At 42.8% G+C, this 25922-nt stretch overlaps 1 protein-coding gene across 1 annotated transcript in view; it reads left to right on the top strand.

Moving 5' to 3' along the window:
* Positions 1–376: 376 nt before the first annotated feature.
* Positions 377–25922, top strand: part of LOC139695035 (uncharacterized) — a 194508-nt gene continuing 168962 nt past the window's right edge. The window contains exon 1 of the mRNA XM_071593626.1: positions 377–838. The gene's annotated coding sequence lies outside the window, so the exon portion shown is untranslated. The remainder of the gene's footprint in view (positions 839–25922) is intronic.

Below are 25922 nucleotides of genomic sequence, written 5' to 3'. Positions count from 1 at the left end.
AAATTGAATGGAAAAGTCGTCCTCACCATCCCTCCCTCCAACCGGAGGAAAAATAAACAAGACCGTGACGTCCCAGGCAACGAGACCCATTGCCCAGCTGTTGTGGAAGAAGTTCATCAAAGAGACGGAAGATGTCAGCAGTGGCGGGAGGAGGCCGTGCCGAGCGCGGAGTCCCATTCGTTTCGATGGGATGAGTATTGTGGAGGGCGAGGTGGGGTTGTTGGTGAGCAAAGGGGCGGTGCTGTTGTTGGAGGGGGCGGAGAGGCATTGTTTTATTTTTTTCACGGAATGCTAGCGGTAGTGCAGGTGCGGCGGCGCCACCATCGCCAAGGGTAGCGCGGGCCTTCGGTGTCTCAGAGTGGACAGAGACGTCGTAACGAGAAGGCGGGCAGGTTGGGGTCCAGAAATAAGTTTTGTTTTGCGACGTTTCCAACGCCTGACTGTATTTTGGTTCCCAGAGAAAGAGAAATACTCGGCGATGGAGGAAACGTTTAAGGAACATCGCAGGCGGATGTATGCATATTTACGAGTGCTGTGATTTCATTTCGGAAACAAAGGATTGAAATCGTGAGGCGCATCTTGCCACCGTCCATTCATTCGGTGACCTCGTGCTTGGAGTGGGCAACTGAAGAGCGGAGCTCTTTTAAAATTGTGCGCCGTGATTGTTTCAATTTCGAGTTACCCTTCTCAATACTCGGCAAACCCCTTCTTGTGCATCGTCAGTGTTGTCTGTCGGAGGAAAGGGTTGGTGTCTTGTGTTCGCCAGGAAGGGATGACATTCCCCGGGCATCCGGAGCTGCCCTCACCGAGAGGGTGTCTGGTGTCCTAAGGAAGACAGGTAAGGGATGATTCACTCTTCAACCCCCATCCCCCTATTCCAACCCAACGGCAACAAACACCTGCCACACGATACGCGAGGGGGCGAGCAGTCGGAACGAAACCCTTGGCAGAGGGGGATGAGGGTACATCTCCCCTCGGTTCGCGGTTTTGCCCTGCTGCGCTCGCATTTGCGCTGCGCTCGCATTATTTTTCAGGGCGCTTGAGCTTAGTATTTTGTGACCGTAGTTCCAATGTTTCGAGTAGAATTGGAAAGAAAGGTCATTGGACATCGAAAACTATCAGCATTCTATTGAAAATATCCTGCTGATTTCACTGGATTACGTCTACCTGTTATCAAAAGAAGAGGTAGGTGTGGTGGGAGAGGAGGAAAGGTTGTTGGGATAAATTTGGAAGAGACAGGAAAAGTGGTTTCAGAGCGCGTTCAGCGGTGATGGAATCTTGAAGACTTTGAAAACACCTAAGAGGGGAGACGGAGGCAGGAAAAGATCGGGCATGTTGGCAGGAATAAAGGGAGGGAGGAGAGCATGCGTGACATTGAAGAATGGTTCGTTGAAGCATTACGGTTGTTACCGTATTTAGTGTCGCGTGGGGCAAGACTTAGTGTGTAACAGGGGTTAAACTCTGAAACCATCAAGAACCTACCGCGACCTGTAGAATAACTTAAATAATGATTATACGTGATCGAGGATACCCTCAAGACGAGTAACACTCGAATACTCAGAACGGACAGTGGACAGAGCGTAAAACCATGCCTTAATGAAAGTAAAAAATGTGGAAGAGCTGTGCAAGGACAAATTAGTATGGTAGTAATTAGTGATTAGGAATAGACAAGGTCGGATAGAAAAGGATGGACGCTTTCGGGATGTAAATGTGCGAATACCTCGTGTCTGAGCCCTACTCTAGGGTGTGTTATTGCAAAAGCCTTCATTGTGTGAATTCGAGTGCATGCGATTTATTCGCAATGGAAATATCACATTACAAGATGGTTCTATGATTATATTTGTTGGGGTTTATAAATTTTTTTCTGTTATGGCAGAAGTTGCACCATACGAGAGAAAAATATTCAATATTCTGATTAGTAATTTTGTTCAAGTCCGCGCCTCTTACTTTACCATTCGAATATTATTTATATATACCCTGCAAACCACCGCCAGGGTGTGTGGCAGGGGGTGAATACACACCGGAATAATTTTACCCGAATATTACCCTACCACCGCCGAACAATGTTATTCTGATTCCTTATCTTTCGTGGAAAAAATGAAATTGTAAATCTATCTGTTCTACAATTAATTTCTCTGATTTTATTGGCATGATTTCTCCTACCGCAGTACGATGGAAGTAATAATATATTTTCAACATCAATGTTAAAGAGACATCCTTTCATTATATGCAAGATATTTAATCTGTAATTGAAACTTCACTTCGTGAGTGATTCCCAGCCCAAATGCTCTAATATTTTGGATGCGCTAATAAGTTTATCATAACCAAGTTTTACATATCTAGCTCCTCTACGATGCACGCGATCCAATTCGGTAATTAATCCAACTTGGTGAGGATTCCATGTACGTACTTGCAGCATATTCTAAACCTAACCTGGGAAAGAGAGCATTTCTCTTTGACCTTTTCATCATATCCTCCAGTACTCTTCTAATAAATCCTGATTTTTTGCTAGCTTGTCGTTGTTGATATGGTGCGAGAAATTGGCAGTTTAAAACCACTTTAAATGGGTTTGAACTGGGCGAAAGAAAATGCAGTCGACTGAGCCCCTGTAAAGGTATTCTTTTTAAAACAATTATAAATCTTGATTATAAAACTAATGAAGCAACGGAGACGGCAACTCACACTGCTCTATTAAAAGATATTTCTTTATTTTTCCAAATTTCATGCTCAAACAGTAAATCTATCCTGTGTTTGGTGACCTTAGGTTAACTTTGCTCGGCATAATCTTTTCTTTTATTCAATTTGCGGCACACGGCCCAAGTATCACACTATTTTCATTCCGTGGCCGTTCTCTCTTCTGGAACTGTGACGTTAGGTGCACTTGGAAAAGAACTAGTACACCCTCGGTATTAACCATGCAGATTTAACGCAGCATTTATTCAGCCTCCCCCTTGGGTTTCCCTCCGACAATAGACGCATATTTTTATAGAACAGGCTCTGAAAACCCGCAAACAATGGCGCTAAGGAAATAATTTCGTTAAAAGCTTTGGTAACCTGGTAATCGGTGATCGTTTTGTCTAAGTCTTTATTTGTATTGCTCCCTTACTAGCGGCTCATTTGGAATGGCAACTTAAGTATTTTTGCTTATTTTACTTTAATGTAAGTGAGCTATGGTGAAAATAATTACGTAGTTATTTAAGACTACTATCCGTATCGAAAATTTAATTTTATACCAATTCGTGTGTTGTTTAAGCACCCGCTGCCACACACACTAGTGGTGGCTTCTAGGCTACCATGTAGATGCTGATGCACGGCAATATTTCCCAACGGATAATCTTAGCGACATTAATGCGTTTCTTTGGATTTATTGCAGTGGTAGATTGACTCAGGAAGTCTCGCGGAGAAATCGAATCCATAGTTAATCTATCGAAAAAACCTAAATAGGCTAGCGATCCATTTAGGTTTTTTTCGCGAAGTATCTCGGAAATTTGCTACCTTTAAAGCACTGTATTTCTCTGCTTTTTATCTCTGCATATATTTGGTTGGTAAAAGAGCACGTCCATTTTAATTAGACCCATCATCTTTAATTTTGCCTATATCCACATCTTTGTCTTCCTTCTCCTTGTCTTTCCTTCTGTTTGTCGGGCCTTCTGAATCCATTACGAACGTGGAAATATTTTAAGAAAATCCAAATAACACTAATGGTATTGGACCCTCCTGTCTTGCCTTCTTAGTTTTGCTCAAGCCCTCATTCCTAATTACCGATGAGATCTTCCGTGCTGAGTGATCGCCATCATATGAAGAACAGATAAAGTCCCAGAAATGTTAGATGTACTCAAATGGGAGAGTTTGAAAAATAGAAGAAAAAGGATTAGGTTAAGCGCGATGTATAGAATTATTAAAAATGACGAAGCATGGGAAGATTGATGGAAAGAAATAGAAAAGCCTAACTGTAAGGGAAAAAACGACCACGGCTTCAAAATAAAAATAAGAACGCAAAAAAACAAATAAGAAAATAATACTCTTTTTTAAATAGAACTATTGTTGACTGGAACCAGCTGCCTGGAGGTTTGTTTGAGCCCTTTCCATCAAATTTTAGGAGTTTTAAGAATAAATGTAAAGCAGCCATTGGGAGATAAACTTCATTGTAGTCATTAAAGTATTTGTTGTATATGATGAGGACGGCATTTTGTATTTGATGTGGAAGTGTCACCGTACGTAAGAATATTTTGTCTCTTATCTGTTTTTCTAGTGCGTGTATGTATGCATGTTCGTTGTAAGAGATTGATCAAACTTGACCGTTGCCACCAGGAAAATCGCCTAAGTGCAACGTAATTCTAAAATAAAATAAAGAAATAAGGAGCCGCGGGACCTGGAAGGGGGGAGCGGGGGTCGTGGTTGCTTCGCAACCGGGGTCAGTCTTCTTCGAGGGCCCAGTGCGGTGGGAGGGGTGCCGGTAGAAGAGGGGCTCATCGCACGGTGCTTCGGTTGGAAACCAGAGGTTCCCGCAGATGGGCGAGCCCCTGCCGTTTTCACCTCTTTCCTGTTAGGGTGGATGGGCATTTGGGGCAGCGAGGGGGGGGATTGGCGAGGGGCAGGAGGGTAATGGGAGGGAAAGGCAACAATCACTGCCGCTGCTCTCTCTAGAAGCCCGCCTGGCGTGCTGTTGTGATCCTCTAAGACGACCACCTCAATGGAGGAAAGGGGGTAGACGCCCGCCGAAAACCCGGGCTTGGCTTAAGTGTGAATTGGTTGTGAGTAAGTGTCCATTATCACCATAGGTAATGGTAACAATAACCTCATTTAATTATGTTAGGATTTTATACTAAGTAAATACAATGAGAACAATCAAGTAGCGTGAAAATTTAAGAATTGAGATAACAAGAAAGGAGAAAAAAACTCCCTCGGAGTACTTGGCGCAGTCCTAAGAGGATTTTTCGCATTTATAGTAATAATAATAATAGTAGCTTAAGAGAGAAATATTGAAGTACACACGGGGATCGGATTGATGAGGTGGCTAGTGTTCTAGCTTCCAACCCCGATATACTGGGTTCGATTCTTGCTAATGGCATGAGTGGTATCGCGATCCCTATTTGGGGTACTATGTGGCACTTAAAGTAACAAAGAATATACTAATTTCTCTACACGCTCCCTAATCTTGTCACTTAACTTAGGAATAGGCATGAATGAGCATCCTGTCCCTCGGAACCCATAAGGTTGTCTGCAGACGCCAAGTTAAGTTACGTTTTTAAATAGCATATTCTTCTTGTAATTATCAATTGTCTATCTAGTAAATCAATCCTTAAAGGTTCCGCTATGCCCTAGTTTAGTCATAAGTTGCTAATATGTCATCAATGGCGTCTAACAACCGAGTGTATCCATTAAATACAGTTTCGTATGGTCCCTAACAGCGATGAATACGTTGTGGTATGAGCTCACACTTGCTTATAACTTCATTCCTAAGCTCCTCGCATCCCTACTACTTGCTTGCCTTAGTGCCGTATCCAAATAGCCCTTTTCATCTTCCTTCCTCTTCGCCCCTTACTTCACATCACGACCCAGTCGACGTTCCACTCTGCCTCTCTCAATTGAATCACCTCCGCCCACACTTCTGACCGTCTTAGGACTCCACCAGCAGCAACTTCCTCTCTTCCCCGCCGTAGTTTGCCATTAGGCTTCTTCCCTCTCCTCATCCACATCCCGATTCTCCGACATGTCCACATCACAAAAGACTGAAATCCCCCCCCCCTGAAAGAAAGTAACTGTTTATGGAACGACTTTGTGGTACCTTTTCACAATTGTGACGGGAAAAATGACTGCAATCCGCATCGTCCGTCAACGTTGGCTTTAACAGCTCTTCGCCGTTGACCGCTGTTGGGAATGTTTCCGAGTCGAAGGGAATCCCCGTAACACTCCCGCGCGTCGCTGGAGTGGCGTCGTCGCGGTAGTGATTGCAATGTGGGTGGGAAAGGGGTCGGGGTGGCAGTTGGAGGAGGCCCTCAGGAGGGTTCGGGGTCCCTTCCGTGGAGGGATCTCCGCCAAGGGTCATAAGGGTCACGGTGGGAGGTCACCGTGAGTGTGGCTCTCAGACTGTGCCCATGAGACGCAATGGATCATTGAAGGCCCTTGCGGTCACATTTACACCGTCCCGGTGGGCGAAACCAACCTTAACCGGATGATTCACATTAATAAAATCCATGACATTGCAATAATAACCTAGAAATAGTGTATGTGTGGTTTGCGAGGAGGCGACACTTGAATGCTAGCATGGACATATACGAACTCCGTCAATGGTTAACATGATACAATGGACCGCTAGGAAACGTCCGAGATTAAAATTAAATTAAAAACTAGTCGGGAAAATGTATATTTTGGTGGGAAAACTACGCAATGAAATATGACGAAGAGAGAATACACGGGAGATATGCGACCGCCGAAGCAAAAGAATCGTCTGCCCGGATCAAAAGTTAGTTCGAAAACTCTCGCGGACGTATTTACAACCGGCAAGTACCGAAGAATGTAATGAAATTAGAAGAAAATACCGTTAAAATTAAAGAGAGACTTAAAATTAGATGATATAGGAAAGACTCATAAGCGAGTAACGTCCTTAGGCAGTGTAAATGTGTGTTTTCGTTCAGTATCGTATATCCATGTGTCAAGTAAAAGAGAATTTCCAGTTTTCGCAAGTCGGGAATGGAATTGGATGGCGTCAGGGATTCTGGGTGTCGTGGTAGAATGCCTTTGGCCGGTCAGCCGTTCAGGGATCCCTGGTGGGGGGTGGGGTAGAGGGAGGGCGGAGGAAACTCCATTGGCCTTTGTCCTTAGCGACAAGGGGAGTCAGAGGTCGCAGCTTCCCTCCTAACGCACGATTTAACGTCCCACACTGGATTCTTGAATTGGACGAATGAGGCAGAGGAAAAAATCTCGTGGAGAAAATGAAAAAATGTGAAATTCACTTAATTATTTTTTTTAATTCGACCAAGGTTTTTTCTCCTTTTTGTCATCCTCAGGCTGTCACCCTTTAGAGATAATCAAAAGCTATGCAAGTCAGAGACGATAAAATGGACCCGAAAAGAGGCGACCACTCTTCGACAAAATTCGTTCGCAGTTATCAATGAACTCTATCATAAAAACACCTGGCATGGAATGCGCTGGAAGCAATGTATATTACGTGCATGTCTTCATTAGATCCTGAATTATCATTTGAGATTATCGCCCTTACGGAGAGGGAACAATTCTCGTCTCGAATTGGCTGACGAGACTCATGATTCCTCCCGGGCAAAGCGGTTTTCAGGAATCCATTCTCCCTCGCACGATTGGTGACCATAACAATAGGACACATGACGCACCCCAATTCAAAATCCCCGAAAGAAAAACTTAGCGGATTGCCCTCCCGATCCATGCGCTCGGACGTTGGACGTCACTCGTGGTCGGGGCAGCCCCCCTAACCCTTCCACGTACTTGAAGTGAGGGTGCGTCACTACGGGGAGCCGTCCCTCGCTTTCCTTCCGAAACGACGACACTCCGCTTTCGCGCCATTGCGTCAACGAGACGGTAGGGCGGCTTTCCATTCGCCCCCAAGGTCTCCCCCTCCCCCACCTCCATCGCACGACCAGTCAACGCGACGAAGATCGCCTGCATCTTTATTTGTCGTGGTGCATCATTGGTCGTCCACCAAATAAGGGTAGACGGTCTCTAGCAACTAGCTCAAATTTCGCGTGAAATTATTTATTATTTGGCATAAATCATTTCCATCTTCGGTTCTATTTACTTTCTACCTTTCGTAATGTTATTCAGAGAGTAATTTTTAATCGTCCTTCCTCTTCTCCACTTAGTTTGACGTTCTACTTTCTATCATCGTTTTATTTACATGAATATACCATGAACATAAATACTATAGGATGAACATCTCACATTTTAAAATAATCCCCTCCACCCAGTCATTCTAATTTGTTAGAGTTATACCAACAGTACTTTCCAGTCTTATCCTATTGTATTCATAATTCGTTAGAGGTTTTCCTCTTTGCCCGACTCTCTTTTTCAATTCATCTCCAAACTCACATCTAACACTCCTCCAACCTGCCTGTGCCCTCATCCTCATGCTTCAAAGAGAAGGTATCCGATTCGTACTGCGAAACGCTCCACGCTAATATTTTCTTCACATATTTTTTAAGCGTGCCATTAATCCTTCTTGGAAATGCATCTTTCGCCAACGCAGTTCTCCTCCTGATTTCCCCACTACTATGGCCAGTTACCTCCAATATACAATTCAACTGCATGAACTGCTTCTTATGCTCTAGTTAATTCCCTCCTACTTCAATATCCAGGATCTTTGGCAAGTGGGTTGAAAAGGTATCGCTCGCCCTTACGGTTGGAGGGAACATGAAAATACGATAAGGTAGATCAGCTAAAGAATTTAAAGATCAATAAGGGATCGGAATATTTGCTAAAACCGGCGTTTGGAAAAGAATTATGCGTGATAGTCTGTGGTTTAGATTTTGACTAACTCTCATTTTAAAATTCTCCTTTACTAGAAGCTCGCCTTCCATGCATACGGGTAGTATTTTACCCTCAGATATTATAAGGTTCCATGTAGGCTTTTGTAAAAATTATTTTCATAATTTGAATTATTTAACTCTCCTTTGATGACTAGGGTTTAAGGAACATATGATTTCAATGTGGGGATCGAGATGGTGCGGGGGCTAACGTACTGGCTTCCCACCATGAGGGCGCGGGTTCAAATCCCGGCGGTGTTGAATATTTTTCAGAGGTATCTCGATCCCTACTTGAGGTGCTTTGTGGAGGGCACTTTGAGTGAGTACGCCGTCCGTCGGATGGGACGTTAAACTGCGGACCCCTTGGCGCCTTTCGTAAAGAGTAGGCTAATGCCGACGCCGGGTTTCTCTCCACCCTTCATCCTTTCCTATCCATCCCCTATGGCGCAAATGACCTTAGCTGTCGGTCGCCTCCCCTCAAAACTACTACTACTACCGATTTCAATGTTCAAATTCCTTTTTCATTCCACATTATGTGTTGAATCTTTTGTTTAACGATTGCCGTTAGGGGTTGTTTCGTGGCTCGCAGACGTTGTTTGATCCCTCCTGACCTCCAGAAATCACGATACCCTCGCGAAAGAGACATTCATCTTTAAGGGTCTCTCCACGTTCCCCCTTGGGGTGTGTGTGCGACCGGGGGCAAAGGGGGCTCCGTGGATATCACCTCCCACCTGGTCATTCTCGGAAGGAGCGGCCCCACTCGCCGCATCTCGGTAAAAAGATCTTATTCGTTCGTGTGAGACCTCCGCTGTTGGGGAAGGTACTTGATCCCTACAAGACAATGCGCGCCTCGCACTTTTCGCTCTATTGTCACGAGGGCGATGGGTGTGGCTCTGGGCGGGCGGCCGGCCGGCCCAAGCCCACCGTCAAGCATAATGCTACAACAGTCTCCACCTTTACCTACCAGACTTTTCAGATTTGAACATCAACATCAGTTTTTACCAAGTCATCTCGCCTTAATCTCCTTCAGAATGGCATCGATGGAACCTCTCCAAAATTAATCGTAGACGAATTAACTTGTGGTATTTTGAGAATAAAATGACCTAATAACTTTTTTCTCAATTTTTAACATCATAACCGGTTTGGACGCTTACTTGTCATCATCAAAGGAGCCAATAGAGGACTGCAATAGTAAAATTCTTGATATTTACGCATAAAATTTACAACTGGTTGATATATGTAATTGAACAAAGTGGAAAATCACTAAGTAATTGTACTTACTACTAGTTTCTTACTCCTCCGATTCTCCTTGGCGTCTCCACAGTTCGTTAACCCCATCTGACCGCGTGTTCTTGAGGCTATGCCTCTAAATTTAAAATTTTGAACTTTTCCACTCTTTTTTTATTGATCTTCCACGTTCAAAGTTCGTGCGTCACATCCGCACAGCATTGGGCTACTTGCTAATGTCTTCTCCTTCATTTCCCCGCCCTTTGCTATTGTTATTTATACTTTAATTTCGCTTTCACTTTCCTAGTCTTTTGTTATTTCTGTTCCTAAATGCTTAAGTCGTTTCACATTTTCCAGTCTGATTCCTCTGGCTGCATCATTCGGTTCCCCGATTTCCATCGCCTTGGCTCTTTCATTTGGCGCTTTCTGTCCCGGGCCGTCTTCTTCATACAGTCGGGGGGAAACCCGCCAATCGCTGACCACTGCCCAGCCGTCCCTCCAGGGAGTGTATCACTCGTCCTTCGTTGTAGCTTCTTTTTCCAAGTAAAATATTAATTTTCATTACAATTTCATCAGACATATACGCATTATTACATTTTTATAGCAAATGAAAAAAAGACGTTAATGAGCCACGTTAAACTCCCACTGGCCCAACCGCGAGTAGATAGGCGATAATCTGCATCAACATTATACCTGCTGTATGAATTGTCTCGGTGGGCGTATGGCAGGAGGTTTATGGAAAAAATAGTTTTTGCCTAATATATAATATCGATTCAATGCAATGCGTTTGCTAAAACGGCTCCAGGTTGAAATTAAGTTTTCCGAGCTCTGTGGTTGGGGTTTTATACTTCGTTCTTCTTTTGGTCGCGCATTTTAGCTAGTGCCTAGCGGATGAATTCTAACTACGGGAAAGTTAAAGTGCTCTTGTGTGCGATTCTACTCGTTAAAAAATATTTTCCTTCCTACTAAATGTGCTGCTTAAACTGATTTCTCGTTAAAATTATGTTGACAGATTAAAATTCGATCCATATTTTTGCCTCACCAAACTCGAATTCTCCGTTGGACCACCCGAGGAGCAATCTGGATTAATTGGTGAAGTCAAAAAGGGAAAAGGTCCGCCTCCTTCTTGTTCCAGTTATTTTCCCCTCCTTCCCGTGGCCTCAGGTCACCCGTCCACATATCACCGACATCCGACCTCTTCGGTTCTTGACCCACTGGAGAACGAAATGCCATTTTGGTAGCTTTGGGTCACCTTTCGCAGCGCCGGTCGTCGACTAGAAAAGTGTCCAGGCCTGACATAATCATTGCACAAGAGTAGAAAGTGCAATCCAGTCCAAAAATCGTGTCGCGGTTATTCCCACGTCCAATTCCGCCGCAGTTCGCTCTCGATATAGCACGCGAGTGAGCGATCTCGTCTCCGGAGATCTTCACTCGTTCGCTTTCCGCGTAGGAACGGTGCCGAGGCATCTGTGTCCAACATTCCCATGGTTCGAATCGAGAGCGGGAATACACGAGGAAATTTGTCACGGGGAATTCATTTAGGCGTTTCCACTTGAATATTAAACTTGTGCAGTAATGTTGTCAGATAGCCGTACAATCACAGCGACATTTTGATTCTCATTTTTGGTCTCAGATTGGAAAAAATTCCGCTGCATTTCTGGATGAAAGTGAAATTTTTATTCACGGGTGAGTAAAAATTAAATTTTAATTAGAATGAGATTCAACAATTCATTTTTTTATAAAAAAAACATTATGCGGATAACCAGGTTTCAGTTTTTTAGTCTGCTAAGGGGTTGCAAACTCTGCTGAGTGCATTGGAAAATCAGTGCCCTTGCGATGGGATGAAAGTAAATGTAAATTAAACAAAGGATATGAGGTCTTCCAGAAAGAGAGAGGTTAAGTTAAACGTTAGAATAGGAGGGCAAAACTAGAGTAGTTGGATCAGTTTACCTATCTCGGAAGTGTTTTGAACCAAAATGCTCAAATCAGTAGTAGCATAAGGAAAAGAAGACTTTTTCACCAGGAGGAGGGAATTGATGATACGGTAGTAGGGTAATGATGCTAAGAAAAGACTCGGCAAAACTTTGATATGGAGCGTGGTTTTGTGAGGCGCAGAAACATGGTTATTGAAGCAGGATGATAGGCGTAGATTGGAGGGTTTTTAAATGTGGGTGTGGAGAAAAAGGGTGAAGTGGACCGAAAATAAAACAAGCCAGGGATTGCCGTGTATGCTGGGGAGGAGAGGGGTTTGTTGGGAGAGAGCCAAATGTGGCAGGAATGATGGATGCAGAGCGTTTTGTTTGGCAATGGGATGTTGAAGTCTTTGATAGAGGAGAGAATGTTAGGCAAACGAGGAAAGGGCAGGAATAGGATAGGGATGTTGGAAGGAATGAAGGGAGGAAGGAAGTAAACAGAGATGAAGAGGGGCTTCTTGTATGGTTGGATGCCTAGTTGTGTTTTGTTATGAGATACAGGGGAATAGTCGCTATATCGTTTGGTTCCTTGTATCCATCCGAAACCTACCTTAATCGGTATATTACCAACAATAGTCATGAAACGATGCAATTGTTTGGGAAGGAAAATTGAATTTTGGACGTGGAGCATAACAACTATTTGGCCTCTTTGTTGAATAGTCGTCTTCAGCAGTTGGAGAATATTCTAACATCCAGTTGTTGCTTGAAGAGAGACTGCATGTATCGAGCGTTTCTTCTTTATTTCCTGGAGTATGGTTTACCGTGTCCTTTTTCTGATGCAATCCCCTGCGTAGACGGCGCTTGAGCGGTAGAAGTGGAACAAATGAGTTCATACCAATGGCGTCTAAATGAATCATTCCTTCGTCAAATATCACTAAAAGCCAGTGTCACTATACTGTGACAGCTGTGCAAAGAGACTTTGGTCTTTCTTTTTTTAATATAACTATTTTGCAACGGCCATAAAAAAATCCCTATGCACCGCACGGAACAAATGTTTTTCTTCATGTACTCTTGGCATATTGCGCAATCTTCAGGTCTCCGTCTAAAACTCTCAGTTGGAAATTTGTTATAATTAAACATTCCAAGAAAATGCGAGAAATTCCGCGATAGTAGCTTTTAACGGAGTTATCCGCTAAATGTGTATTCAGATGCAACAATTTTAGAGAGCAAAAACTATTTACTAGAGAACTAGAGAACTTCACGGTCCGGACGTGATTGCACTGTCAACAGAAAGTGCAATCAGTCTTTTCCTCGACATTGGCCCATCACCCCGTTAGTGAAAGGCGAAAGAATTATTGTGCACTTTACTGTACGTTGGTACATTATAACTGCACCCCCCTCCCTCAATCACTCCCGCGGCCGGCTGGTGCTTTCACCCGGAAGCGACCGCATAGTGTCATTCGCTGAGGGAGGAAGGAAGGACTCCGAATGCTCCCGATTTGCGATCAGACTCGTCTTCACGGAATTATAAATCGCATTCATTCGTTTGCGCTTCCGCTCATTCCAACAACCGGATATGGTTTTTTTTAAAGACAAGTTGAAGCCCCTTTTCCTTCGTCGCGACGTCTTCGGAAATTTCGAGCACAGCGTATTTCCTGGCGTGCCGAAGTGTTTTTGTGGAATGATCATTCAGTTCTCGTGTTTCCACTTGATTTTGTGCCATTGTTAAAATCACTACAGCATCACCGCGGTCCAGCGTTTCGTTTGAGTAGCTCTCTCTCTCTCAAGTTTTCTTCAATCGTTCGATGTTACATCCTGTCTGAACACTTAATTCACTTTCGTAACGGTACTCGTTTATTTCAGTTATAGCCAGTTATACTTCCCATACTGCACTGACATTGCGCTTTTCCCTTCAACGACGATCATCTCTTCATCGTGTCTTAGAAATATGTCTAAAATTAAGGGTTCATCCATTGCTAACCCTCTTTTTTCCATAAAAAGTTTCAAGTGGCTCATTCCTTTCGCCACTCTTCAAAGGACTTCACTAGGGCCACGCGCCTGGCAAAACTCATCAACCAGTTAGACATTTCTTAAGTTCAGGGAAAATTACAAGAGTGCCCCGAAATATTTGTACAACTGCGGCGATGATGTACTCGTTGCTTCGTTTATTAGCAAATGAATGGCGATAGCGCTGCATTCGCGACTCATTTCCTTGCATTGGATTGCGCATTGTCGTTAAATGTTGGTTTACGAATTTCCGCATTGGCGCCGGATTCAGTTTGGCGCCGACAACGACCACCAACAATCTCCAATCCAGACGCTTTGAAGCCCATCGATCCATTGCCATGCATATCTAGGCACGATTAATGACGTTTTGATGTCGAATGACAGCTGCGATATGAACAGGGTATTAAATTATCAGGTGAGTGTTTGTCTTGGAGTTTAGCAAGGATGACTAGTATCTAGGACTGAGGCGTTCAGCCGGGCTCTTCTCTAGGCGAAAAATCATTAGAGCAGTCCAAAACGTCTTTCAGGTGTTAATCATAATGGGCATGTAAAAATGGCACCCTACAAGACACCGCTAGCAGATGATTACACTCCAGACTACTTTAAATACGAAATACTTCCCCCCCCATAACTGGATAACATTATTGATCTTATCCTTTATCGTTTACCTACTACTAATCTCAACTGGGTGTGAAATTCTCACATCAGTATCGGTGGGACAGATCCTTTCCCTAGGCTCTCTACGGTTTCCCAGAAAGTTCCGTTACCCGAAAGATAGTTCGGGTGAAGCTGAGGAAGTCCGTGGAAGCGTGCCGGAAATCGAAGCCGAGCCCTACGGTCTGTAGTCCAACGCTCCACCCCTGGAATAGAGAAAGGAACTGGCCTCCTACCCTGATGTATGAATTTCACACGCCTTTGGGCTTAGTACTTGCTGAACTCTACCTATTAAACTAAATAAACTATCAAACCGACCTTCTGTTTGATTACTGTGTTAATGGTTTTCTTATATGTGTAGTAACTAATACGCACACATATATATGTATGTGTGTATACACATACACACACATATATATACACATATACATATATATGTGTATAAACCAAACACCTGAAGATGATGGTTGTACTGTTTAAATGTCAACCAGATATGCAATTCTCCTTTCTCTGCATATCCATGTATAAATGTTTTAATTATAGTTTTTATATATATACCGTCGCTGAGGAGCGGTCGCTTTCGAAAGTGTATATACACGAAGTGTGTGTGTGTGTATATATATAAATATATAAATAAATATATATATATATACATCTATATATATTACATACATATATATATGTAATATTATATATATATATATATGTAATAGTTTTTATTTATATATTTTCATTGTTGTTTTATAGGCATCTACATGTTGGCGTTTTATTCGCGCAATCGGTTTGCATTTTACTTGCACGTCCACATATTGCTATATAGTATGATCTGAGCAGTGTCACATTTGGACGACTGAATGTCCGTCGCGGCGCGAATGTAACTATCTCGATTTATTCTATGCATCGCTGTTGGCCGTTCTTCCTTAGACAGTCTGCCATCCCTGTTGAAGGCCTCGCTCCGACTCTGGAGCGGCCACCGACCACTCAACATCGTCGGCCGTCTGCAATGCATCCTCCAAGAGCTCCCCCTCCGACGCCATGTTGGCTGAATCCCGTCCGAGCGAACAGTTATCCCTCAGATTCGATCCTCGCCGCCGGCCGCCCGAAAACCAGTCCCCCCCACCCCGTAGACCGCTCCCCCCCCCACAACACAAACTCTCGCCACGACAATAACAACAACAGAGCGGAGTGCGCTCGTCTTTGCTCTTTTTTAATTCGTGATGGATTCCCGTTCCGAGATCATTTCACTGCTCTGTCGGTTTTCTCCTTCATAACTCCAGTTCGGCCGTGGCGTCGGATTCGTGATACGTACCTAAAAGGCAATCACACGGGTTCGCACATGTTCGGCTCGTGTCACCATGCTATCATTGTTACCTTTGTCCCCGACGCCATTTTGCAAGCAGGGGTAGATCGTCTAAGACTGTAAACGAAAGTACGTCAATTCTGCGATTACAGAGTGAAATTTAAGCATGGATGCTGGCAATTATTTCTCCAGGCATCGTGATGAGCGAAGGAGAAAGCCATTTTGGAGAGACTAGACCGGCAGTTAGTCGGAGAGAAAAAGATGAAATTGCATTTTTCTTATAGCCATGTGGTAATGTTATCAGATAATTTTGGAAAAAAAAATTTCGAAACATTTGCGGTGTCTTTAGTGTTACACTATACTTGGGAGTTTGTTCTTAAGCCATTTTTCTGGCTAACACAAATAGGTGAGCATCGGTATCAAACGTCAGTCTGTCTACAAGACGGAAATCTTGGGAGACTGAAAGGTTTATTTGTAAGGTTAAACTTTACCTGTATTTTTTACGCTCAGTCCTATGGAATCAAACCTCGATGGAAGATGAAGCTGCCGCCTTCCGAATCGATTATTATTATTTCGGCTGAATCCTAGCGACCTGACTAGTAATCACCGTAACCAACGCGTATTTGTATATATTGTTCGTTTTAGGTCATGTCTGTTCATCGGATTTCCCTTAAAACCATCTTCAAGGTGCATGTGTACATAACGCGAGGTTTCCAAGCGAACCACTGGTTGTCTCTGGGAGCGCGAATCGAGATGGTGCGGGGGCTATCGTACTGGCTTCCCGCCCAGAGGGCCCGGGTTCTAATCCCGGCGGTGTTGAATATTTTTCAGAGGTATCTCGATCCCTAATCGAGGTGCTTTGTGGAGGGCACTTTGAGTGAGTACGCCGTCCGTCGGATGGGACGTTAAGCTGTGGACCCCTTGGCGCCTTTCGGAAAAGTAGGCTAATGCTGAAGCCGGGTTTCTCTCCACCCTTCATCCTTTCCTGTCCATCCCCTATGGCGCAAATGACCTCAGCTGTTGGTCGTCTCCCCTGAATACTACTATTACTAGATTATCTGCGCTTATTATGCTTTTAAATTGTGTGCGCTACTGTGGGTGTAATTTTCCACGTTGTTATTTTGCATGTGGTATTGTTCCTTTTTTCGGTTGGTGACCTAACACCCCCCCCCCACACGCCCTTGCGGCGGCTTGCGGGGTATTATGTAGATGTAAATTATAATAAGTTATTCTAGTTTAGAGCTGACACGGAGAAGAAATAATTATGATTCCAAATCACATTGGTGCAGGGGATACCACAAAGAGATGTTAAGGGAAGTTGATTCCAAAGAGAGCGATATCCAAGGAACCTTACGTATTTCCCTCGAACAGATCGTGACCGCAGCAGTGGGAAACAACTAATACAAAATGTTCAACTTTCCGAATCACCTAATACTCTAATAGCTGGTGATTTTGTACTCCCTGTAATTAATTAAAAAAATATTATTACTGCTTGGTACCTTGCAAGCTACCGCCAGGGTGTGTGGCAGGGTATGATTACACACCAGACTACTTCCGGCACAAAACACTCCTCCTCCCGTTAGCGCGGTCGCAATTCAATTCGGCAATCAGTCCAACTTCATGTTGATCCCATATTACGGTCAGCATATTCTAAATTAGGCCCTAACTAGCAAAATATAACATCGTTCTGTGACCTTTGTATCACATTTCTTCAATACTCTTCAAATTAATCCAAATATTTGGTTAGCTTGTCCACACATTCGCCCAATATGTTTCACTCAGGAAATAATGTAAAGTGAGGGTAACGCCCAAGAATTTAATCTAGTCTATAATTCACATTTCGGTGTTCCTAATGCAGTAGACGCTCGAGAGATAACTATTTCTATTCCAAAAATTCATCACTACGCACGTTCAAAAGTTTAACCCTAATTGCCAAGTGTCGCACCAATGTTGTATAGCATTAAGATCGGCTCCTGAAGTTACTATATCCTCATGACTTCGCATTTCTCTATTGCGTCCTTGGGAGATTAGCATATTTTAATTCTAACCACGAGGCTAATGTCATTAACGTAGAGAAGGAATAAAAGAGGTCCGATAACACTTCCCTGGGGAACACCTGAAGTGACTTCTACTGCATTAGAGCAAACACCATCTATAACTACTCTTTGCACCCGATAATTCAAAAAGTCTTCAATCCAACCTTGTATGATATTTTTATTAATGCCATGGTCTTCTTGCTTTTTAATTAGTTTGCTTCTTTCTACTCTCTTTCCTTCTTCCATTCACACATCAGCGACGCACGCGATAATATCGCTAGATTCAAGCACACATATCCACCACTTATAAACGGCCTCTAACTCATAGCACGTGGCGTACCAACCCATCCATGGCTAGGGTGATAGTTGAAGATGCCCACTTCCTCGTCTCGGCACCTGGAGACTTCCATAGCCCAAAACACGGAGCGCTGTGGGTTTTGCGTTCTCCGCGAGGAAAATCGTTTCGGTTTTCTAGTCTGGCTCGGAGCTCCACGGTTCCGTTGCCCTCGCGTGCCGAGGCGCATGGAATGGCCGCCGACCCATCTTGGCGGTGCGTGTCGTGGACCTTGGAAGCATGGCTTGTGGAATTCCTTTCCTTTCGCCTCGTGAAATAGGAGAGGGAGGTGCCTTTGTTCATCGGCGGTGGCCATTAGCTCTCGGGCAAGGTGTGTTTATGTCGTCGTTGAGAAAACAAAATCTCGACGGCCGAAAGAGAAAGCTTCCCCGAAAGATACACGCGTTTCTATGGTGACGGAAAAACCGTTTAGGTTTCTTAAACGGACATTGCACGCGGGAGAGTTACTTTGTGCACATTCTTTGAACAAAGTTGGAATATTACTCGTAAAGAATGCTCGCAGTTTAAAGTCTGCATTGATTGTATTAGTATTCACTAATGAATTATCGATCGAGTTCGATTCAATAGAAATGCGATACTCTCAAACCTGGTCGATTTTTATTATTTCGATGGAATTCAAAGGTGTGGACGATGATGAATGTAAACGGCGCTTTCATGCAATGTAATATATTGGTTCAAGCTGTAAATTTATTATTAATTAATTATTGCATTAGCAAATGAATTTGTTACAGATTATTCATTTTTTGATCTCTGTACTGAATTGAAGTTTAAATTTATTATGACGGTTATTAGAGCTGCTTGATCTTAGAAGCAAGACATTGAGCGTAGATTAGAAGCTTTAGAGATGCGGGTATTGGAAAGGGCGGAGAGAAAAGGCGGACAGGAAGGAAGATAGACGGCGCAGTTGTAAATATGATGTAGGAAGAGAGACTATTTGATGAAACCGAAGACTGAAGGAGAAGTACTTTGAGGAAATACTGAGAGGTTAATTGCTGTGGTTTGTGGACGGCCAGGATGGGGGGGAGAATGTTGGGTAAGCGGGGTAGAGGAAGGAATGGACAAGAGTATTTTTAGACGGGTTGTTGGAAACGCATAGAAGTTAGGAAGACGTGAAGAAGGAAATATTATATAGAAAACAAGAGAAAGTTCTACGTGATACGTAAAAGATGATACATAGGCTCCACAAGGCACCGTCCAAAACCTACCAGCCTTTAATGAGTAGAGATTATCTTGAATGAATGTTTGACCTGTGATTGCCATTGCTACAACAGCAACAATGCTGGTGACAACGTTGACAGCTACTATCCTATTGGAAGAGAGGAGCAGTCCGCTATCTTAATTATATACCGTAGTTAATGTACCTGTAATTATCGCGATATTCATTATTTGAATTATTTTACATAGAAATATATTGAAACTAAAAATTAAGAAAAACTAAAATTTTGATATTGCATGCCTTGTCACCCTCTGCCACGCACCCTATAGCGGTGGCTTGCAAGGTACCATGTAAAATAGAAAAAAATAGTAGAATTTTTGAACAAGTGGCATGTGTTTCAGCCTTTCGAGTTCCGTCGAGTATTGGATTTGATCCGGAAAAAAAACAACCTGAATTAAGTCCCGATTGTGTGTGTCCTTGTTCGTGTATCTGTTCCTTCTTAATTCAGTTGACGAATCTCATCGCTGGTAGTTCGCTGTGCCGGCCCGCTGTGTATTGTGCATGCTCCCATATCCGTTCCCTAGACTCGAAGTAAACTTTCTAACCTGTTGCACGCCACCTTGGCTGCAGCGATCATTCAGATGTTTTTACAACCTGTCAAGGATGCAGTGGTCGCGAAATTATCGGTACCACTTCCTCTTCCGGTGCATTTTCTATTGATTTAATTCCATAAATGACCTCGTCTCAGCTGGGAGAGATTTCATGGCATTTATTGAAGCAAGGCGACTTTTTCTGAACAAGATGACTACTTCCGGGTCCGCGTGCGACCGGCGAAGATTAGTTTAATGCCGACGTTCGTGCATCTAAGACATGCATTTAAATGTCTTCAAAGCATTCGAAAAAATACTTCTTTTCATACTTTTATTGCCAAACATTTTTATCTTGTATTGGTCATTTATTCGCATTTGAATCTGCCGCAATTTATTCTCGCTTTCGAAACTTAATTTTTCCTCGTTTTCCAGATTTAGAATCTGACGTGAGCCAAAGATTTGAGTTCAAGTCGGTTGACTAGTGTGTGTATTTGAAATTAAACGGAAAATGTTGGGTCCTCCTCCAAAAATGTATAATTTTAAAGCAAAATCTTCGGAAAGCCACCAACTATGGAAGTAGTGACAAGAAGAAATTCCATGTAGGCCGTCAAAATAAGGGTCAACTTTGCCTGTATTGTGTCAAAATAATCAGTGACATGTAATCAGCAAGACCAGATGAACCAGTCGTTGAATCGGGATTTAAAAAACACTTCGCGTAATTTCAAAGTGGGAAGTGGAGTTCTGTTAGATTCATAGCACATACAGGTTTCCAAAGTTATCCTTAAACTGTATCTTGGGTGTGTGTTGTGCATAGAATTTTTTTATCGCCATCTTTTGGACAGAGATCACGCAGTTGGGCAATCAAACGTACAGTTAGTGTTGGTGTCCGAGAGGATATTACTCACCTGACATCGAACCTTATTCTATTCTATTTCTATTTTTCTCCACCCTACTAATAAACATATATCTAATGATATGAGGAAGCCATCTCAGCTTAAAAATATCATTAAGCTTCTTTTTATGAACACATTTTTTAGGCAACTCTTAAACGCCCTGAAATGCTGTCCTTAGATGTTCGTTGCCAGCATGAGTCGACTATTGAGTGCGCAATGGCTTCGATTACGATGTTGCAGGATCCGTGCCGACGTCGCGAAAGTCGATATATGGGACTTCTCTCTCCCGCGGTAATGCAATATTGCTCCGACCAACCGACTGTTGGGAAGACTGGTCTTTTGTTTAGGGTCGTAGCGGTTGACCTATGACTCATCTCCAGTTATGACCATTTAAGACCTTTTTTTGGAGTACGTGGGTCATAGCTTGCGACTTGGAGTAAGGTCCCTGAAACTGCTGCACGAAATATTTGACTTTGACATTGAGATAAAAGAGAATGCGACGAGGCAACTGTTGACCATTCCGAAAAAGGACTTGGCCGATTGTTTTGAAGAGTGGAAGAGACGCTGGGGTAAGAATGTGAGGTCCCAAAGGGAGTATTTCGAATGGGACTAAGGTCTCATTTTCCTAGGTAGGCTATTTTTCTCATAATATTTTACCGCTGGAAACCTTCCAGACACACCTAGTATGAGGAAATGTAATTGTAGCGCTTTTGATGTTCACTCTGAATTTCATTAAACAACTTTGGCTCTAAATAACCGATGTTATTCATTTGGTATAATTGACTTTAAAAAATTTGACGACTCCATGCAAGTAAATCTTGTGATATGAACGGTTTCCCATGTGAAATTGATCTTCCATAAAGTCTTTAGGTAGCTTGTCTTCATGGTATGAATTACTAAGGACGTTTAAAATGATAATACCAAAATGATTTTTAAAATCCAGTTTACATGAATAGCAATTGAGTTTTCCACAGTGTAGATATTTCTCATGTTTTTTGGTGATACATGCTCATTCTGCATCCAAGTGTTACATTCGGGTCGTTGAGCATGTAAAAGTAAAAGATTACTAATGTTCTCTAGGAAGCGGTAGTTTTCGTAGGGATACTTTCGACAGTATCGAATTGAATTATCGACCGGTAATACCGAGCTGAGATGCTAAACTTACCCGAAGATAACGAATATTTGCATTGTTGTCCGCATTTTGGTCAGTAGCACTTTCGATGTTTACGTTCGTTACGACGGAGGGATCACGTGATCGCCTCCTCCACCACCTTGATCTCCCCTCCCCGTAGAGGCCACGTGAGCCCCTCGAAAGTTGTTCTTTTATTTCCCTCGTCTCGATCAATTTCACCTCGACGGCGACCCAGGTAAATGTGTCGGCTGCGAAATAAAAATTTCCGTTCAGTGATTCGATAGCTCGGGAGAGAATACACTCTAGGGGCCCTCGGAATGCTGTCCTCGGCGAGAGAAAGGCCCCGATGACGCAGAATGAGTGCGAGGGTTTGAAGAGGTTCCTACCCCAAGTCGATTTAACCTCCAGATACAATATATCCTCAAAATTTCACCGAAGCACCTTCAAATGTAGCTTCTCCATTGGAGGCCTCGATAGCTGTCTTCCGCGCTAGTTTCCCCGCCCTTCAGCAGAGAGCGTGCCTGACGTGGCCTCGTCGAGTCCTCGGCTAAGAGCGAATGTGTGCCATGGAATCCTGCATCTCGGTGCTGTTGCTCGTAAGAATTCTGACAATATAGATGATAGGGTACTGGATAATTTAAAAAAATGAACAAACAAGGGTGGATGTTATTTGTGATAGTCAGAGTCGAGGAATATTTTATTTATCATGAGGCTTTTTTTGCAATAAACTTATACGAGGGACAGGGGAATTGGCGCCCGATGGACTCATAGACAGTTTGACGAGGTTGCATCAGGATTTCGAGTGACGTCATTTTCATGTAATACCCTTTACTGGTATCGCTAATTACATTTTTGCAAAATACGATGCCAAAATTGGGTCTTACTGAGCGATTTTCATGGAAATTGATATCGGGAACCCTAAGACTTTACATACAAGTATCCTTTATATATATATATATATATATATATATATATATATATATATATATATATATCCTGTATACTCTTATGGCAGTGTAGGATTACCACCATAAGAAATATAGAGTGTACAATTAAGTGTACATACATGTATGCAACTTGTTCTCACCAAAAACTGATAAAGTGTGCGTAATATTATAAGAGTTGTTATAATGCTAACATAACATCACCTACCTGCCTTTGTTTAAATGATATAATTTAATTTGTTGGTAAAACAGAGGAAATCGTTTATTTTTAAAATGTGGCGCTTCAGGAAGAGTCCAAAATAAGTTTTAGAGCACGATTAAACAGTCATTAGAACCTTTTAAGAGTGCTTAAAATATTCACATCGTCTCTTTTTACAAAATACGGATGGATGGGAGTTACAATTCCTTTCGTCACTCGTCATTAGCACATGAACGAAGGTGACACATTGACTCACGAAACTTCTCATGAGGTCATCTGTGCGTGCGTGTAGAAAGGAGTCATTGTCTTTCACCCTTCTAGTGGATTGCCCTGAAGGAAACCTTTTTTGGTCCTTCCCCCAAGTACGGGCCGGCATCTTACATAACACTACAATGCTCTGCCCTGACGCGACGTGCGCCTTTTCAATAAACCTCAATGTTGGCATACTTAGGGTCAAAACTCTTGGTAACCAAGTGTAGTGTCTATGGTACCTACGATATCTGACCTGGATACTGGTATCTAGTTTTCTTTCACTAGGTACCTTTGCCGACATTCCATTTCACGGGACTTCAGCCATTTTAATAAATATGCTGTTACTATTATTCCTATTTCGTCCAAAGATATCACTTTCGGCGACCTTCAGCTCAGCGCTCGTCCTGACATGCCTTCTTAAGTCTGTGGTTCTCTCACACTGTCACCAACATATTAAGAATTAATTTTATAATATTGATAGAATTCGTACACATTTTTTCACAGGTTGTGTTACCGGTACCTAGGCATCTTCTCTAGGATTCCTATTCTAGCTACAGTACATAGGTACTAATGATTATTGCTCTGGATGCTATGATCTAGGCAATGGTATCTAGAATTCGTACCGTATGTACCCGGGCCAAGTTGTCAGCGACCTGGCTGTCTTGCCCTAGGCACCGATCCATTGAACCCAATGTGAATCGCTCGTGCCCTTTTCAGTGCTTCTGCTGCTTGCCCAACAATCGATCGTCAACAGTCGATCCGCCCGCACTCCGGGAGGCGTGACCCGTGCTATAACCGCGTGTCGGTTTAACCGAACCTGAAAATTCGTGCCACGGATCGTGCGCGAGGACACGCGACGTGGTCACGTTTAACGGAGTCTTTTGGCGCAGAGTGAGCGCAGGTACCCTTGGGAGCCAAAAATGAGCGAAGGCTTGACTCTTAGCGGTTCTAACAGTCACTCCACGCTCATAATCAGGCTAGCGGGTGAGGCAGAACGGAGGTCAACACAGGTGACCTCCGCTCCAGCCGTGACGCCAGCCCTTGATGACGATTCCAGGCGATAACTCCCACACTCTCTCTGGAGCACACTGTCTATCCGGACTGACCGCGGAATTTTCTGAGTCAGATTAAACCTAGGGCCAATCAATATTCAACACAGACGTTCGACGGACATAAACAAAATATCTAGATGGTGATACCGACAATTTCGTCATTGTAGTCTACATTGTTTCCCGTATATTGACCATATCACCATTACTCTCCAATATCTACTATACCTATTCCTCATGTCACCCATCGAAAGTATGACCATATTAATAGGCAACATTTCCTATGTCCTCTAGACCAGGGTTTTCGGCGTACCTCTCTACATACAGAAATTAAGAATACTACTCAAGTATTCTGTATAGGACGTATTGTCCGTAGAATTTAACGACTACATCGTCGAAATAGACGATAATCATGTCAGTGTGAAAATATAGATTTTGTGTCGAGGCTTCGGCACACGCCTGCTTAATCTTCGCATTCAATCGCACACTTGGTTTAAACCTCACGAGGAAGGCGAACGGTGAAAAATAAACAATAAAAAATAAAATCCGTAGTACGTTTTGCCAGCAATTTTTCTCAACGACCCAAGACGACATCACTATTTCGGAGATTAATTTGGAGAATCTAACAATCGGTATCGCTTGAGACACGTGTGGATCGCAGTGGTGGAAAACGATAGCAACGACCATCCAAACTAATATCGATATTCAAATGACTGCGGGATTGAAAAAGCCTAAAGGGAAATTAAATCAAAGAAGGCTGTGAAAATTCAAATCATTTAATTTAAACAAATCGTGTGATTTCCATGATAAAACTACGAAAATCTCGTAATGGCTGGGTACTGAGACTGTTCGAGATGACATCGAAAATCATTGAATATTTTCATGTAAAATAGGTCCGTCATTGTTTCGTGGGATTATTAATGGCAATGGGATGTTTAAGTCGGTGATAAGAGGGGAGAAGATACAGTAAGCGAGGTAGAGTGCCGCAAGACTAATGATGGTGGACGGAATGAAGTGTGCATATTTGAAGATGGCTTTATTGTAGTGTCCGATTTCTGATGGTTTTTTGTTAGGAGAGACTACGAAACTTATCGTTGTTCAGTCTGTGTCCATCCAAAACCATATAATATAAATTATAAAAATCCGGACGATATCGTCAATTTTGTAGAAGAAAGGTAGGTAAGTAAGGTTTGTATTAATTATCGTCTATATAACATAAAGGATGTAATTGTCGAATTACAATACGAACGATGCTGTTGATATCGACGATATGGGCGATATTTTTGTAAACTATCCATGTTCCCGATAAACGATATTTCTTGATAAATGAGAAATTGTCGAGTTTGTCCAGTTTGATTTGAAATTGCCCAGTCCTATTGTCCAAATAGATATGTCTTCTGGCCAAATTGACCTCACAAATATGCTACTAAAGAGACAGGAAAAACTTTCTTGCGTTTTCCGAAACCCTTGAGTAGGTGCTCAAGGATGTTATCTCAAAGTTTTCTTCAATTCAATTTCCTCAAAGCTCTTTCTAACCCTCATTCAATTACGTATTCCTGTCCCCAAGCTATTTTCATCGACATCATATTCTCTTTCTATATCCACACTCCATTGTATTTCATATTTATCTCATAGTTTGTCTCCATACTATTTCTATGTTGTCAGAAATGTTTCCTCTTCTAAAAATAATTCAACCTTTCCTGGTATAAACGGCATTTAC

The sequence above is a fragment of the Hetaerina americana genome, unplaced genomic scaffold (genome assembly GCF_022747635.1).
Source record: "Hetaerina americana unplaced genomic scaffold, ioHetAmer1.1.p SCAF_6, whole genome shotgun sequence".
Taxonomy (NCBI): Eukaryota; Metazoa; Arthropoda; class Insecta; order Odonata; family Calopterygidae; genus Hetaerina; species Hetaerina americana.
The sequence above is the reverse complement of the archived record's forward strand: the minus strand, read 5'-3'. Positions and strand labels throughout refer to the sequence as shown.